Below are 18075 nucleotides of genomic sequence, written 5' to 3'. Positions count from 1 at the left end.
GGCCCCTGTACCAATATGACTTAACTGATAATATCTTCAAAGACAGACCCTATTTCTCCAAATACAGTCATGTTCATAGATAGGTACAGGGGTTAGGACTTCAACATATCATTTTGGGAGATGCAGTTAATCCATAACAACGCTCATGTGTACATGGATTCCATTTTGCACTATATCTATAGATTAGGTAAATGAGATCTTTTTATTCAATTTTAAATGTCATAAAGCCTCACATTTTGAATTTGGAAATAAAATGCTTGAGGTGAAAATTTTAGACAAATTTTGAGTACAATCCATACTGCTGAAAGACTGTGTCTTGAACTCTGATTTTTATCTTTTATTGTACAGTAAGAATTCTAAGTGAAAACAGACTAGGAAATCTGTGCTCACTACACAGCAACCACATTGGCTTTCTTTCTGTTCTTGAAATGCTAAATTCTTCCCCACTACAGAACTTTCCCTTTTCTTGGAAGTCTCCACATATTCTCATGGCTAGCTTTTTGTCATTCGGGCCTCAGCTCAGACCTCACTTCCTCTGCTAACCCTATCTAGCTATTCAGTCTAATTGCTAGGGAGCACGTGATTTGGGTGTTATCATCTCATCTTGTCGAGGATAGTGATAGTCACTAAGCTGGAAGCCTCTTTGCTATTATTTTCTGGTATGTATGCTTTTCAGTTTTTTTTTATGCTTGGGAGGACATGTACTTAGAATCATCATCTACTAATTTGGGTTAGTAAAGAATCAAGAAAAATGGTTTCAGTTGCTTAAGATTGACTATTGGCTTGGACAGTGTTATAGGATAGACTGGGCTCTATTCTCCTCAAGTCCAGCTGCTTAGTCAACTATGTTTCTCTACTATTTGTGCAACTATGTCTGACAGTTCAATGACAGTGTAGACCATTTTTCTATTAATGCCCTCATATTGGTCCCTACCCTTGGTGCTTAAGGAGTATGCCTTTCAATGTAATACTTGCCTCAAAATAGCTTTATTTAATAAAACACACATACTGGGACATTATCATTTCTATTTATCTATAGTTATGAGTATGTGGGCTCCTCCAGATTTGAAAGTGTCACTGTTTCGTAACTGGTGGTCACAGTGAGATGATGAAATATTTGTTCTTCCTTTTCTAAATTGTTCTTTAAGATCAGCTGTACAGTGGTCTCTCTTTTTGTCCTAATTTTAATGTCTAGGGAGAGATGAGAATCACTTTACAAATTATAGTTTGCAGAGAATTTGTTCCCATATTAAAGTTTTGAGTATCCTTGAGTTCATAGTTATGAATTGTATATGTTAGGTGATAGTCTTCCACTGGTTTTAAGGGCTGTTTCTATGAGAATGCCCATGAATTATCACTGATATCTAGAATTTCAATATCTTCTTGGTAAAGTTTCAGTAGGTTTTGAACAATTGCTTAAAAATTAAAAGGCCTTGACTTTTCCCATCACACATCTCTTCATAATTAATGATGCCATTGAAGCATATGACCTTATTCTCTAATCTTCTAATGCAATGCATTCTACTTTCAGAGACAATGCAGACTGTGTCCTGAGATAGCTCTACTCTGAAGTCCTTTGCTGTTACTCATGAGAAATACTTGACCCATTTGAGGTGCACACAAGGTCCCAAGAAGAATGCTTAGCAGAACAAACCACTGAAGGGGCAGTGTCACGACTCAGCCATTTTTAGATCTTTTTGAAGCTTCCTCAAATTTCTGTATCAAAAAACTCTGCTTCAAGTCCCTTTTCCTATAAGAACTTGTATCCTGCCTTCCATTACTAGCAAATACATGGTTAATGTAATATATTTATCAAAAAAAAATTTTGTTTATTCCCATACCAGGGTGTAAGCAATACCTATGTTATATCTCCTCGTGCAACAGCCAGAGAGAAGAGGTTAGATGTCTTTTCTCTCCTTGGTGAATGAACATCTAAGTTTAGAGTACAAAGTAAATTACTGTACTAATTTGAGAGAATATTGAAAAGAAAACATTTACAGTCCAGTACTGACTTGGAATGTGTGCACTTCTGGAATATATTGTTCTACTGGGTAAGTGCTCCTTTCTTGCATACTTCCTGTTCTTCTCTGTTTCCCTGAAGTTACGTGTCTCACCTCATCGTTTTTCAGCCATCGAGGAAATGCTCATGTCCCGTTCCTGTCTGTATTTATAATACCTTATCGTATCTTTTTGTTATGCATTTACAAAACGTATTCCTAACCAACCAGATGTCTTAGACTGGGATCTCTAGAGAAACAAAACCAGTGAAGCATAGAGAGAGAGAGAGACAGAGATTTATCACAAGGAAATGGCTCACACAGTTGTAGAGGCTGGCAAGTCCCAAGTCTGTGGGTCAGGCATCAGGCTGGAGGCTTCTCCTGACTCACACAGCAGAAGGGTTAATGAACCAAAGATTGGGGGATCAGGCAGCAGACTGCTGGCTCACAGCTGTGGAGTCCGATGAATCCAGGATCAGCAGGTAAGATGGCAGGCTGCTGGCTCAATTGCCAAGAACCAGAGGTCAGATGATGATGAGCTGGATCCAGGATCCAGAGAAATTAATTGAGCTTTGCCAGGACTTCCATATATATACTAGATGCAAGCCACAACCTGAGATCACAATATGGAGGATGAGTATATCATTATGCCATCATAATTGCCAAATTACATCATTACATACCTGTCAAACTACATCATTATGTAACTGCCAAACCACTGAGAATCATGGCCCAGCCAAGCTGATACACAGTCTTAACCATCACAGTACACCCCTGGTCAACTTGGCACCTATACTCATCTACTGAAACCATACACAATCTCTAAAGACAATTACAGAGTCATACTTGTGCCTAACATGGTACACACTAACATGCATACAACTGAAAACACATTAACCCCAATTACATCTTATTATATTTTGTAAGTGAAGAACACAAAAATATTTGATGTACACATACAAGGAAGAAATATTCATAACAATTATACTACTCATTTCTGCAACTGGTTACGTGGTTGTAAGTGGTATTTAGAACTATTTTCTTCCACCACCCATTCCCTATTCCCTTTACCCTCAGCAAGCAACTCAGCTGATCGTGGTTCTTTGCCTGGTGGGGTGACCCAAACCTTCATTCCTGAAGGTTCTGGACCATTAGTAGTCATACTGGAATTGGGCTGATGTAGTTTTCCATTGACTTTAACCACAGGACATGGTAGTACTAAGAGACATCCTAAGGGATCTCCTGTACTCTTTTTTTTTTTTTTTTAACCTCCATTATGTGACATCAATCCAATTTCCTTTGGTAGTTACGGTCAATCATACCAGCCAGTATGTTAACCTCCTTTGCCTGTTGATCCAGAGGCATGAGGAATACAGAGTGACCAGGTGGCATTCTTAACTTCGAGTTCAATGGCATCTGTATTGTGTCTTCAGATGGGAGCATTTCCCCCTTTGGAACTAAGACCTCTAGACCCGAAGAGCATAGGGTCATGGGGAGAGGAAGCAAAAATTTTGTGAGTGGGTCACTAGAGGTAATAATGAGTGATGCCACTCCCATCTCCACCCCCTGATTCCTGAAACAGTGAATCCAGGCTATGGAAGAAACAGCACCATATATTGGTTTTGTTTTAGAGCATATACATCCCCCAGAGAACATTTTCCCAACCCTGCAAAGTGTTGCCACCTAGCTGGCACCATAATTATGTCTTTAGAAGGCCATTCCATCATTCTATCAAGCCAGCTGCTTCACGATGATGGAGAACATGGTTTGATCAGTGAATTCCATGAATTCAGGCCCATTGCTGTACTTAATTTGCTGTGAAGTGAGTCCCTTGATCGAGGCAATGCTGTGTGGGATACCATGATAGTGGGTAAGGCATTCTGTAAGTCTACAGATGGTAGATTTTGCAGAAGCACTGCATGCAAGGAAGGCAAATCTGTGTCCAGAGTAAGTGTCTATCCCAGTAAGAACAAAATGCTGCCCTTTTCATGGTGGAAGTGGCCCGATGTAATCAACCTGCCACTAGGTTGCTGGCCTATTGCCTGAAGGAATGGTGCTATATTGGGGACTCAATGTTGGTCTCTGCTTCTGGCAGATTGGGCATTCAGTAGTGGCTGTAGTCAAGTTAGCCTTGGTGAGTGTAAGTCCATGTTGCTGAGCCCATGCATAACCTCCATCCCTGCCATCATGGCTACCTTGTTCATGAATCCATTGGGAGTGGCTGGGGAAAGAGGATGACTGGTTTCCATAGAACACGTCATCCTATCCACTTGATTGTTAAAATTCTCCTCTGCCAAGGTCACTCTTTGGTAAGCAGTCACATAAGACAAATATCTTCACTTCTTCGGCCCATTCAGAGAGGTCCATCCACATACCACCTTTTCACCAATTTTCCAATCATGTTCCTTCCAGGTCCCTTACCAGCCAGCCAAACCATTGATCACAGCCCATGAATCAGTATACAGTTGCACATCTGGCCATTTCTCCTTCGAAGCAAAATGAACAACCAGGTACACTGCTTAAAGTTCTGCCCATTGGGAAGATTTCCCTTAAACACTGTCTTTCAAGGAGGTCCCAGAAAGGGGCTGTAGTGCTGCTGCTGTCCACTTCGAGTGGTGCCTGCATATTGCACAGAATCATCTGTAAACCAGGCACAGGTTTTCTCTTTCTAAATCAGCTGATCATAAAGAACTTCTCATAAGGCCATAGGTGCAAACTGGGAGAGAGCAGGTAATGTGACAGGAGCAGAGACCATGGGCATTTGGGCCACTTCCTCATGCAACTTACTTGTGCCTTCAGGTCCTGCTCAGGCACGATTTCATACATACCACTTACATTTAATGATGAAGTACTGCTGTGCATGTCCAACTTTATGACTCTGTGCATCAGACAACACGCAGTTCATGATGGGCAGCTCAGGCCATATGGAGACTTGGTGGCCTGAGTTTAAGCTTTCAGTCTCTACTAAGGTCAAGTAACAAGCCAAAGGCTGTTTCTCAAAAGGAGAGTAGTTATCTGCAGAGATGACGGGGCTTTGCTCCAAAATCCTAAGGGATTTTGCATGCAAAATCTGCACTGTGATTCACCAAAAGGGCCTGCCAAAGACTTCAAACGGCATCTGTATATGCCACTGACATTTCAAGCATCATTGGATCAGCTGGATCATATGGCCCATGTGGCAGAGTGGCTTGCATGGCAGACTGGGCCTGTTGCAGAGCCTTCTCTTGTTCTGGGCCCAACTGAAAAACTAGCAGCTTTTTGAATCACTTGATAAATGGGCTGGAGTAGCACACCCAAATGAGGAATATGTTGCCTCCAAAATCCAAAGAGACCCACCAAGCATTGTGCCTCCTTTTTAGTTGTAGGAGGGGTCATATGTAACAACTTATCCTTCACCTTAGAAGGAGTATCTCAATATGCCCCACATGACTGAACTGCTAGAAATTTCAATGAGGTGGAAGACATCTGAATTTTTGTGGAATTAATTTCCCAGTGTCTAGCACACAAATGTTTTACCAATAAGTCCAGAGTCATCAACACTTCTTCCTTACTAGGCCCAGTCAGCATAATGTCATCAATGTAATGGACTAGTGTGACGTCTTGTGGAATGGAAAGGCAATCAAGGTCCCTGTGGACTAAATTATGACATAGGGCTGGAGAGGTGATATGCTTCTGAGGTAGGCAACTGGAGATATATTGCTGGCCTTGTCAGCTGAGGGCAAACTGCTTCTGGTGTTTCTTCAAAACCAGAATTGAGAAAAAAGGCATTGACCAGACCAATAGCTGCATACCAGATACCAGGAGATGTATTAATTTGCTCAAGCAATGAAACTACATCTGGAACAGCAGCTACAATTGGAGTCACCACCTGGTTAAGTTTATAATAGTCCACTGTCATTCTCCAAGATCCATCTCTTCTTTCACAGGCCAAATAGGTGAGTTGAACTGGCATGTGGTGGGAACCACTACCCCTGCATCCTTCAAGACCTTGATGGTGACAGTAATCTCTGAAATCCCTCTAGGAATGCAGCATTGCTCTTGGTTTACTATTTTCCTAGTTAGGGGCAGTTCTAATGACTTCCACTTGGCCTTTCTTACTCAATAGACCTTACTACATTTGTTAGGGATCCAATGGGAGGTGGTCTGCCAGTTTCTGAGTACATCTATCCCAATTACGCATTCTGGAACTGGGGAAATCACTACAGGATAGGCTCAGGAACCCTCTGAACTCACTGTGAGATGAAACTGAGCTAAGACTTCGCTAATAACCTGACCTCCATATGCCCCACTTTGATGGGTTGCAGTGACATTTTGGGTCTCCTGGAATTAGTGTCAGTTCAGAGCTAGTATCCAGGAACCCCCCAAAAGTCTGATTATTTCCTTTTCCCCAGTGAACAGTCACTCTCATAAAAGGCTGTAGATCCCTTTGGGGAAGACTGGGAGAGAGATTAATAGTTCAAAATTTTGGCAGTGTTTTGGGGTGCTTCCTTAAGGGGATCCACCCTTCCCTTCATTCAAGGGGTTGTGGGTCTGTAAACTGGCTCAAGTCTGGGAATTGATTGAAGGGCCATGACTCTCTCTTCTGGTGATTTGAGTTAGACTGCCCTTCACTTGACCTAGAATTCTTCCTCTTGTAAAGATCAGGTAAATATTTAGGAGATTTTCCATCTGTTTCACTTCTAAGGACACCATGACTAAGTAGCCAACACCATAAATCCGTACGAGTCAGACTATTCTGGTTACTGCTTTGACTTCACTGTCCATTATGTTAACTGTGCACACCTTGTCTTTGTCAACTCAGTGCTGCCACTTGGCCCCTACTACCGTGGGGCCCAATCAGCCCCATTGTAATTAGGTGTCTTAATTCAGCTAGGGCAGTTCCCACCGTCAAATCTTACTTACATAAAATAATCACAGCAGAGTACAAGGATGCCAGGGCTCCCTTCACAAATTTGTTCCTCACCGTTGTGGCAAAATGTGTGTCTTCTGGGCACTTCACATGTGGGTCTAACCTGATAAATACATTCTAACATGCTGATTTACCTAAGCCTTTGAGTACCTTTTTCTACAGTATACCAAGGCAGGTCTAGTACTTCAACTCAATTTAATGTAGGCCACTGTGTAACGCATCCTTCAACAAACCAACCAAGCAAACTATTAGATTCTTTCCTAACCTCTTGAGCTGAAACATTGAATGAAGAATCTGCACTTAGCTGGCCCATATAAATAAACTCAGACTGATTCAACTTTATGTTCCTTTCACCATTATCCCATGACCTTAATAGCCATTCCCACACATACATTCCCCAGGTTTCTATTTGTACATATTAGAAAAGTCAAGCAGTTCTACTGGAGTGTAGTGTATCTCCTCCAGGTCACACTTTGTACTTCAATTTTTGGGGCTTGCTGGGACTTGAGTCTAGTTATAGGTCTAGAAGCAAAAACGGTTGGTGGGTGATAGGTCCTAGGAACAGTCGGCAATGTTTTGTAAGGCATCTACCTCAGGCAATACCCCAGGAAATGACTTAGACTAAGACTCTTCAGGCACAACTGGGTTAATCTCATCAGATGTGGATGGAACAGATAATGGTTTTACTGGAGAGGGTGGCTTAGCTGACAAAGACAGAGTGATATCTTCAGATGGGAGTAAGAGGGCTGGTCCATTCGTCCAGCTTTCCTGTCTCCTCCTCCCTTCTCATCCTTGCCCATAGGCTGGTGTGCCCATTTAATCTTGTATACATGGTTGAGCTATGTGTATTTTTGTTTGTTTAATGGGTCTGTCTAATACTTGGCTGAAGGGTTCATCTTTATGATTTTGTTTCTTTCAAACCACTCTCAGTACTAAGTGTCTTAAGTTGGGTTCTCTAGAGAAGCAAAATCAGTGAAGGGTGTTTATACACACATATATAGAGAGAGAAAGAGAGAGATTTATCTCAACGAAATGACTCATGTGGTAGTAGAGACCTTCTCCTGACTCTTGTAGTGGCAAGGGCTGATGAACCCAAGATCAGGGAAGACAGAAGGCCCCTGGCTCATGGGCTGTGCAGGCTGATGAATCTAGGACTGGCAGGTAAGATGGCAGGCTGCTGGCTCAATTCCCAAGAACCAGAGATCAGATGATGATGAGCCGGATGCAGGATCCAGAGTAAACAATCAAGTTTGCCAGAATGTCCATGTATTTATTGGATGCAGGCCACACCCCAAGGAAACTCCCCTTACAACTGATTGGCTGATCACATCATGGAGGGTGACTACATCATTACATAATTGCCAAACTACATTGTTACATAATTGCTAAACAACTGAGAACCATGGCCCAGCAAATTTGACGCACAACCTTAACCATCTCACCAGAAAAAATAACTTCCCATAAGTGTGATTTCAACCGACAGTAGCACACTAAGTTTGGTATCACCCAGTCTGGTAACTCATGGTGTCACCCCTCCCTCATGGACCTGCTCCCATACCAGACCACACAGAATTCTTAGTAATGTTTATTATCAATTTTAGTCATAGAATAATAAAAAAAAAAACGTGATAAATACAGTTGTAGATTGCTTACATGTAATATTTCTTTTAGATTATATGAATCCTAACAATAACATTGTTTTGTAAAATCTTTCTACATCAAAGTACATTATTAGTTACATTATTAGTAACTGAGCAGAAGCCTTTTTTGGTTTTCCTCCTTTTCCTTTAATTGTGACTTCATTCTCAAAACTGTTACTGATATAGGCTCACAAATACTAAAACCACAATATTGTAGCTAAAACATCAGAAAATTTGACAAAATCAGTAACTACAAAAATGTCAGCAGTAATGAAAGCAACAGCGAGTGTTTATAAAGCAGATGAAACCATGTGATTTGAAGTGTCATCGTAACTGGATAATAATGACAGGTCTGACAGGAATGCATTAACCCAAAAAAACCAAACCCACTGTTGTCAAGTCGATTCCAAATCATAGGGACCCTGTAGGACAGAGTAGAACTGCCCCATAGAGTTTCCAAAGAGCACCTGGTGGATTTGAACTGCCAACCTCTTGGTTAGCAGCCATAGCACTTAACTACTACGCCACCATTAGAAGGTTCAAAAAGTAAATTAGCATAGAGTTTTAGCCTTGTAAGTATATTGATACATGTAAGCTGGGCTTACAAATTTTTTTGTTGTTGTTATAAGTAACTACAGGGATTTTTTTTTTTATTAACTTTTATTGAGCTTCAAGTGAACGTTTACAAATCAAGTCAGACTGTCACATATAAGTTTATATACACCTTACTCCGTACTCCCACTTGCTCTCCCCCTAATAAGTCAGCCCTTCCAGTCTCTCCTTTCATGACAATTTTGCCAGCTTCCAACTCTCTCTATCCTCCCATCCCCCCTACAGACAGGAGATGCCAACACAGTCTCAAGTGTCCACCTGCTATAATTAGCTCACTCTTCTTCAGCATCTCTCTCCTACCCACTGTCCAGTCCCTTTCATGTCTGCTGAGTTGTCTTCGGGGATGGTTCCTGTCCTGTGCCGACAGAAGGTCTGGGGAGCATGGCCGCCGGGATTCCTCTAGTCTCAGTCAGACCATTAAGTATGGTCTTTTTATGAGAATTTGGGGTCTGCATCCCACTGATCTCCTGTTCCCTCAGGAGTTCTCTGTTGTGCTCCCTGTCAGGGCAGTCATTGATTGCGGCCAGGCACCAACTAGTTCTTCTGGTCTCAGGATAATGTAGGTCTCTGGTTCATGTGGCCCTTTCTGTCTCTTGGGCTCTTAGTTGTCGTGTGACCTTGGTGTTCTTCATTCTCCTTTGCTCCAGGTGGGTTGAGACCCATTGATGCATCTTAGATGGCCGCTTGTTAGCATTTAAGACCCCAGATGCCACATTTCAAAGTGGGATGCAGAATGTTTTCATAACAGAATTATTTTGCCAATTGACTTAGAAGTCCCCTTAAACCACGGTCCCCAAACCCCCGCCCTTGCTCCGCTGACCTTTGAAGCATTCATTTTATCCCAGAAACTTCTTTGCTTCTGGTCCAGTCCAGTTGAGCTGACCTTCCATGTATTGAGTGTTGTCCTTCTACAGGGATCTTTTTATAAAAAAAAATAAATTCGTGCTGATACACTGCATAAAAATTTTGTAGACAGTCATTTTTGTGCCACACGCTCTGAGCGTGTCACCCATTGTGGTCTGCACCTCTGCCCCCCCCCCAGTGACACCACCATCAACTGAGGTATATATGTATATTTTTCTATATTTTCTGTAGAAATGTAATTCTACACTATTTAAGTTTTCTACATGTTCTCAATACACATTCCTTCCAAAACATCTGAAGCCTGAGAGTGGCCCTTTCATGGAAATTCTTCCCTCCCACATTCTCTCCATAGTCTTCTCAGTTTTTTTTTTTTTTGTTTGTTTGTTTAATTCTCTTAGGTATTATGGTGCATTGCCGCCAAGATGGCTCCCATCAATTCTTGCCTTCCAGTAGTGATGTCCCTGTGTAGTCCCCTTTTACACTGAACAGCAATGTCTTGAGTAACCAATAATATACTATAGAAATAATATTTTGCCTTTCTCTCTCTTGGCTCACTCACCCTTGGAAATATCACGCATAATATAATGAAACACTCCAGTAGCCCTATGGAAAGGTCCAGATGGTGATAAACTGAGACCTCTAGCCAACAACCATTATAACCTGCCAGTCATGAAAGTGAGCCATCTTGAAATCAGATTCCCTATCCCTAGTCAAGTAGTCAGATTCCTGCAGTCCCAACTGATATCTTAACTGTAGCCTCATGAGAGGCTCGAAAGCCAGAAATACTCAGCTAAGCTGCTTCCGAATTCCTAACCACCAGTAACTGTATGATATAAAGATATTTATTTTGTTTTATATCACTACATTTAGAGGTAATTTCTTATGCAACAATAGATAATCAATTTTGGTACCTGATATTTGGTACCTGAAAATGAGGCTTTGACATAGAAATCTATAGTGTGGGAGTGGCTTTGAAGTCAGGAAAAATGGAGATAAAAGGAAGCATGATCATAGGGTACTACATGAGTGACATTTGAATATTCATAATGTAAAAATGGTGTGAGGGCGGTATCTGACCTCCTCTAACTTCACAAGGGGGAAGGAGAATCAAGATTAACAGTCTAAGGCTGATTCCTATAAGGTGGAGGTAGGCATGCCTCTTGTCTCTGCCATCTTTACCAGTTCTCACATGAACTGTCCCTCCCGCTGCACCCTCTACTTCTCTGCTGGGTCAGTAATTCATTTCAGTGGCCACACAGAACTCACAGACCATACTCACAATTGTGGGGTTTATTAGGGAAGTAACAGGTTACAGTTCAGATTCAGGAACGCTCAGGATATCGCTTTCCAGCAGGACAGGCTTTTATTCAGCTGTGCCTGCAGACACACCTCTCTGGCTCTCAGCCTCTGCCCTGCTTGGGCAAGTGTTACAAAGCTGTTTTAGCTCTGCTGATAAGTGCCCAAAGGCACCCCACTCTGTCAGTAAACCTCCACCTGAAGGTGCTCAGCTCTATCTCTATAGGTCGCCAAACCCAGCTCTGCCAAGTGCCCAGAGGCACCCTACTCTGCCAGCAAGCCTCCTGCCAAAAGGCACTCAGCTTTCTCACTCCCTGGACCAGGAAGCCCATTGCACCCTCTCCTGCCATTATCTCCTGCTGCTGTTTCTCTGCCATTGCTTCTCTCTGTCTTCAGTGTTACAGCTCTCTCTCTCTCTCTCTGTCTCCTGGTTCCAGGATCTTCTCAGTGCAGTAATCCTGGATCCAGAGAATGCGCTCCACTCCTGGCCATCCTTCCATGGTCGTGATGAGATCTTCTCTTTGCTCTAGAATTGGCTCTCTTTTAAGCCTAGCGGGATGGCAAAACTGACCAATCTCCTTGGTGGGCCACGATTACCTTATTTATACAGTCCCAAAAAAAAAAAAAATTTTTTTTTTTTTTTTTACCCAAGTGACACACATTTTGGGGGGACACAATTCAATCCACAACAGTCAGATAGTACTTAAAAGCCTATGATTACAAAACTCCCCATCCCAGTATTTCATGCACCCACCCCACACCCACCCCCAGAGAAAATGATCCCCAACTATTCCAAGTGAGTTATGAGACCACGGTGAGAAAGGCTACACAAAATCAGTCCATCACACTGCACATAATAATGTAAACACTGTTGATTTAAGTAAAAAATTGTGATATGGCCATGTTAGCAGAATGAAGGAAGGAAAAATAAGGATGGGGAGAGTTCTCATTTATCATTATAGGAAGTGAATAGATGTCTAAAATTGGTAAATAAAAAAGTAGCAGTTTAGGCATGTTATTTAGGAATAAGAGGTCAATACCAGATAAAGTAAGGAGAATAGTTGGAGATCATTTTCTCTGGGGGTGGGTGTGGGGTAAGTGCATGAGAAGCTGGGATAGAGGACTTCTGTCATCATAAGCTTTTAAGTATCATCTGACTGTTATAAATTGAATTGTGTTCCCCCAAAATGTGTGTCAACTTGGCTAGGCCATGATTCCCAGTATTGTGTAATTGTCCACCATTTTGTCATCTGATGTGATTTTCCTATGTGTTGTAAATTCTACCTCTATGATGTTAATGAGGCAAGATTAGAAGTAGTTTTGTCAATGAGGCAGGACTCAATCTACAGATTAGATTGTATTTTGAGTCATCTCTTTTGAGATGCAAAAGAGAGAAGTGAGCAGAGAGACAGGGGGATCTCATACCATCAAGAAAGTAGTGCCAGGAGCAGAGTTTGTCCTTTGGACCCCGGGGTCCCTGCACTGAGATGCTCCTAGACCAGGGGAAGGTTGATGACAAGGACCTTCCTCCAGAGCTGACAGAGAGAGAAAGGCTTCCCCTGGAACTGGCACCCTGAATTTGGACTTCTAACATACTAGACTGTGAGAGAATAAACTCCTTTTTTTTTTCAAATTGTGCTTTAGTTGAAAGTTTACAGAGGAAATTAGTTTCTCATTAAACAATTAATACACGTACTGTTTTGTGACATTGATTGCCAACCCTACGATGTGTCAACACTCTCCCCTCCTCGACCTTGGATTCCCCGTTGCCGGGGGCCAGCCTCAGCAATGAACAGGGTTACCAGAGGAGGGGTAGAGTTCGGCGAAAAAGAAATGAGCGGTAGAGTGTCTTATATTTTCATTCTGCAGAAGAAGAAGCCTCTCTTTATTTTTTACATGGTCTTTTATATCATAAGCTTACAAAAGCATAACATCGCATGATCAACAAAGGGGCAGTATAACATCATTTCCCAGAGACATAATTTTCCAAGTGACACATAGTACAGTTCCGCATACATACACAAGTACAATGAGTTTTTTGTTTAATTGAAGAGAATATTTTGTTGATATATTTTTACACAAAATAATAATTGACTTCATATTGCTTTACACTTATGCTTAATCTTGCAATACCTTCCACAGTTTTTATAACAATTAATCTTTTTGCAAAATCATTGTTACATAGGCTTTGTCCATCTTGTCCAGGGTGGTCAAGTTCCTGAAGCCCCAGCCACTTTGGGTTACGTCATATTGTCCACGATTATGCCAAGGACAATTAGCCCAATCTCTATACCCAAAGACCAGTCAAGCGCAGCAGTGAGCGGGGTGGACGAGAAAGTTGACCTGTAATTGGCTGAGAGATTGGCTGAGAGAACTCACTGCCTTTTGTTTTTCCACTTTTATGGGGTCATGTGTGGGTGGTGGTTTAATCACAAAAAAGGGCCTTGGTAAATACCAGGATTTCACCATCCTATTCTTGTTTTCCATAGTCGAGCTATTTGTTTTTCCCCTAAGACAACTTCATGTTGATCCCCAAGTAACACACGGGCTGTCCCTACCCGAGATTTCACCAGGGGATTATGAGTAGGACGCCCCCCGTCCAAAGGTCCCTAAATCTATAATGGAATTTTATGCTTATACATTCTGCTATATACAGGCTGAAAATGAAATAGAAACATAACACAGATGACAGAGATATTCCTGACTTTTCAGGAATTCTTCGATGTTTATGCTGGGGGCAGTGGGTGCAGAGGGGCCGCCCTTGCAGCCTGGCTCCCAGCACCCCGTTATCAGCTTTCCTGTCCCTTCTTGCCTTCTCGTCCTTGCCCCTGGCTTGGTGTGACCATTTAGCCCCGTTTTGTTTTATGGGCCTGTCTAATCTTTGGCTAAGGGGTGAATTTCAGGAGTGACTTCAGTACTGGGTTAAAAGGGTGTCTGGGAGCCATACTCTTGGGGTTTCCCCAGTCTCCGTCAGACCAGTAAGTCTGGTCTTTTTTTGTGAGTTAGAATTTAGTTCTACATTTATCTCTAGCTCTGTCCGGGGCCCTCTCTTGTGATCCTTGTCAGAGCAATTGGTATTAGTGGTAGCTGGGCACCATTTAGTTGTGCTGGACTCAGTCTGGTGGAGGCTGTGGTAGTTGTGGTCCATTAGTCCTTTGGACTAGTCTTTCCCTTGTGTCTTTGTCTTTCTTCATTCTCCCTTACTCCAGAAGGGGTAAGACCCATGGAATATCTTAGATGGCCACTCACAAGCTTTTAAGACCCCAGACACTACTTACCAAAGTAGGATGTAGAACATTTTCTTTATAAACTATATTATGCCGATTGAGCTAGATGTCACCCAAGACCATGGTCCCCAACCCTCAACCCAGTAATTTGGTTCCTCAGGAAGTTTGGATGTGTCTATGAAGCTTCCATGACTTTGTCTTGGTCAAGTTGTGCTGATTTCCCCAGTATGTGTACTGTCTCACCCTTCACCAAAGTTACCACTTATGTATTGTCTAGTTAGTGTTTTCCTTCCCTACCCCTCCCCTCCCTTTTAACCATCAAAGATTGTTTCTTTTTTGTATAAACCTTTTCATGAGTTTTTATAATAGTGTTCCCATACAATATTTGTCCTTATGTGACTGACTTATTTCACTCAGCATAATGCCCTCCAGATTCATCCATGTTGTGAGATGCTTCCCAGATTGATCATTGTTCTTTATCATTGTATAGTATTCCATTGTGTGTATGTACCATAGTTTGTTTATCCATTCATCTGTTGAAGGGCACTTAGATAGTGTCCATCTTTTTGCTATTGTGGAGAGAAAAACTTCTGTTTGTTAATGCCAGCCAGTTGTGCTATTTCTGTTATAGCTGCACTAGATAACAAAGACACTGACTTTAAAACATATATACAAGTATTTATTTTATAAAATAAAGATTAAATTAAAAAGAAGTTATAGGAAGGAAAAGATCTCTCACAAAAACACCTGATATTTAAGCAAATGTCCCAGAAGAATAGACTCTATAGATGGGCAGAGGCGGCTATACAAGCTTTAACAAAATTTCCTAATGGTGGTAAGGTTAGGCTCTCCTTTCTTGATGTTTCCTGCCATTTCTAGCTAGGTGTCACCTGCCTTTCTTTTCTGTCTTTTTGTAAGCACAAAGCCAAAATCCTTGTCCATTATTCCCCTTATGAGTGAGACTGGCTGGACTTTTCAAAATGGAGAAAAAATTAAAAGTAAAAGAAAGCAAATGATAAAAAAAGAAATGCAAATATAAGCTTAATAATGCAAGTGTTCCAAATCCTAAATGTGATAGCCAGAGCAGGATAAAATTTTCAGTGGCTGTCCATCCCACCCCCGTACCCAAGGTTCCTTATTCCACCCTACCCTATCTGCTTTGTTCACTACATAATCTGCAGCCAGCACTCTCCTGGCAAATATTAGGTATTTAATAAATAGTTGTTGAATGAGTCAATGAACGGAAGGGTGAATGGTGTCCCCAACAGAATGGAACATTGTCCCAGGAGTTCTTGTCTATCTCACAGCCATGTTGCTTGCATACCACAGGTGATAATTCATACATATTTTTTCCAGTTTAATGACACAATTTCTCTACCATTGTCATGGATTGAATTATGTCCCCCCAAAAATGTGTGTATCAACTTGGTTAGGCCCTGATTCCCAGTACTCTGTGGTTGTCCTCCATTTTGTGATTGTAATTTTATGTTAAAGAGGATTATGGTAGATTGTAACACCCTTACCAGGTCACATCCCTGGTCCAACGTAAAGGGAGTTTCCCTGGGGTGTGGCCTGTACCACCTTTTATCTTACAAGAGATAAAAAGAAAGAGAAGCAAACAGAGAATTGGAGATCTCATACCACTAAGAAAGCAGTGCCAGGAGCAGAGTCATCCTTTGGACCCAGGGTCCTTGTGCAGAGAAGTTCCTAGTCCAGGAGAAGACTGATGAGAAGGCCAACAGAGAGAAAAAGATTTCCCCTGGAGTTGACACCCTGAATTTGGACCTTTAGTACTTTACTGTGAAGAAAAGAAAAAAAAAAATTCCTTTGTAAAGCCATCCACTTGTGGTATTTCTGTTATAGCTGCACTAGATGACTAAGACAACCATGAATAGGTTTTCTGTTTCAGCAACTCAGTGATCTCTAGCTTAGTTTGGGTTTTCATTTTGAAGGGCACAGTTCACAATTTATTTGTTAGATAGTAGTTAGTTCCTGTTATAAATGTAATTATGTTCCCCAAAATATGTGTTGGAATCCTAATCCCTACAATTGTGAATATAATCCTGTTTGGATATAGGGTTTTCTTTGTTATACTAATGAGGCCATATCAGTGTAGGTGTGTCCTAAACCTAATCGCTTCTGAGTTATAAAAAGAGCATATTAGGCACAGACACAAGGACAAACTGGGAAAGACAGATGCCATGTGAGGTTTGCCAAAGAACCAAGGAAAGCCCAAGATCACTGACAAGGAAGAAATTGACATGGCTGAGACTCTGATTGGAACTTTTAACCTCCAGAATTGTGAGAAAATAAATTTCTGTTCTTTAAAGCCACCTACTTGTCATATATTTCTGTTACAGCAGCACAAGGAAACTAGTAGAGTCACTAAGAATATCATAGACTTTTCAGGGCAAGGTTATCCTCTCCATTTACTTATGAAATTATCCTTGATAATTCCTTTCTTCTCGTGCCTGCTCCCAGACTTGAATAAATCTATTCTATCATAATATAATACTTGTGATGGATTTTTTTAAACATGTGTATTCTTTTCTGAAGCAGTAACCCTTTGCTCTCATCTCTTCGCTTTTCCTGCTTTGTTCCAATTTATGAATGAGGATGGAGAGCATAATCTTGACCTATGACAATCAACATACCACATTCTCCTGGCCAGAATGGATCAAAAATAAGCATGAGACCGAATTAGAGTCAATGGAGCAATGAGGCTTGTGCTGGGGCTCCTAGGACAAAAACTTTGTCTTTCTCTGCTGAAACGAATATGAGAGGATATAACCCAGAGAGATGCTAGAAACTATATTGTGCCATCAAGAAAATGGAGATGAGGAAAGAAGAGAACCAGCTACAGGTCAAATCCTTTGACTATTGCCTCCTGTTCTCTTTCTCTGATGTATTGGCTTTTGTAGTCCAATTAACCACCACCACCACCACCACCACCCTTTTTGCTGTAGTATATTTGGGTCAGGGTTTTTTTTTTTTTTTTTTTTTTTAACACTTGCAACCAAATCCTCATTTAAGCTCAAACTACCATAATTAGCATACAAGAAATTTTATTGCTTCTGCGTTAGAGGCCCCCAAGACCACCCTTAGGCTCAACAACTCACTAGAAGGACCTACAGAACTCAGAAAAGCTTTTATACTTATGGTTATGGTTTATTACAAGAAAAGGATACAGATTAAAATCAGTAAAGGGAAAAGGCACATGGGTGAAGTCCAGAAGAAAACAGGCTACAGCTTCTAGTTGTCCCCTCCCAGTGAAGTCGCAAAGGAATGCACATAATTCTCCAAGCAACAATGCATGACAGGACACGCATAGTATTGCTAGCCAAGGAAGCTTACCTGAGCCTTTGTGTCCAGGGTTTGTTGGAGGTCAGTCACACAGGCATGCAGCACCCACATGATTGACCTTAACTAGTCACTCTCTAGCTCCCCAGAGGTCAAACTGACACAAGGTGTCATAGGGCCTCTGACATAGAAAAGCAGGCATTCAGCGTAAGTCACATTGTTGGCATAAA

This window comes from Loxodonta africana, chromosome 2, assembly GCF_030014295.1.
Source record: "Loxodonta africana isolate mLoxAfr1 chromosome 2, mLoxAfr1.hap2, whole genome shotgun sequence".
Taxonomy (NCBI): Eukaryota; Metazoa; Chordata; class Mammalia; order Proboscidea; family Elephantidae; genus Loxodonta; species Loxodonta africana.
This window is presented reverse-complemented; position numbering follows the sequence as displayed.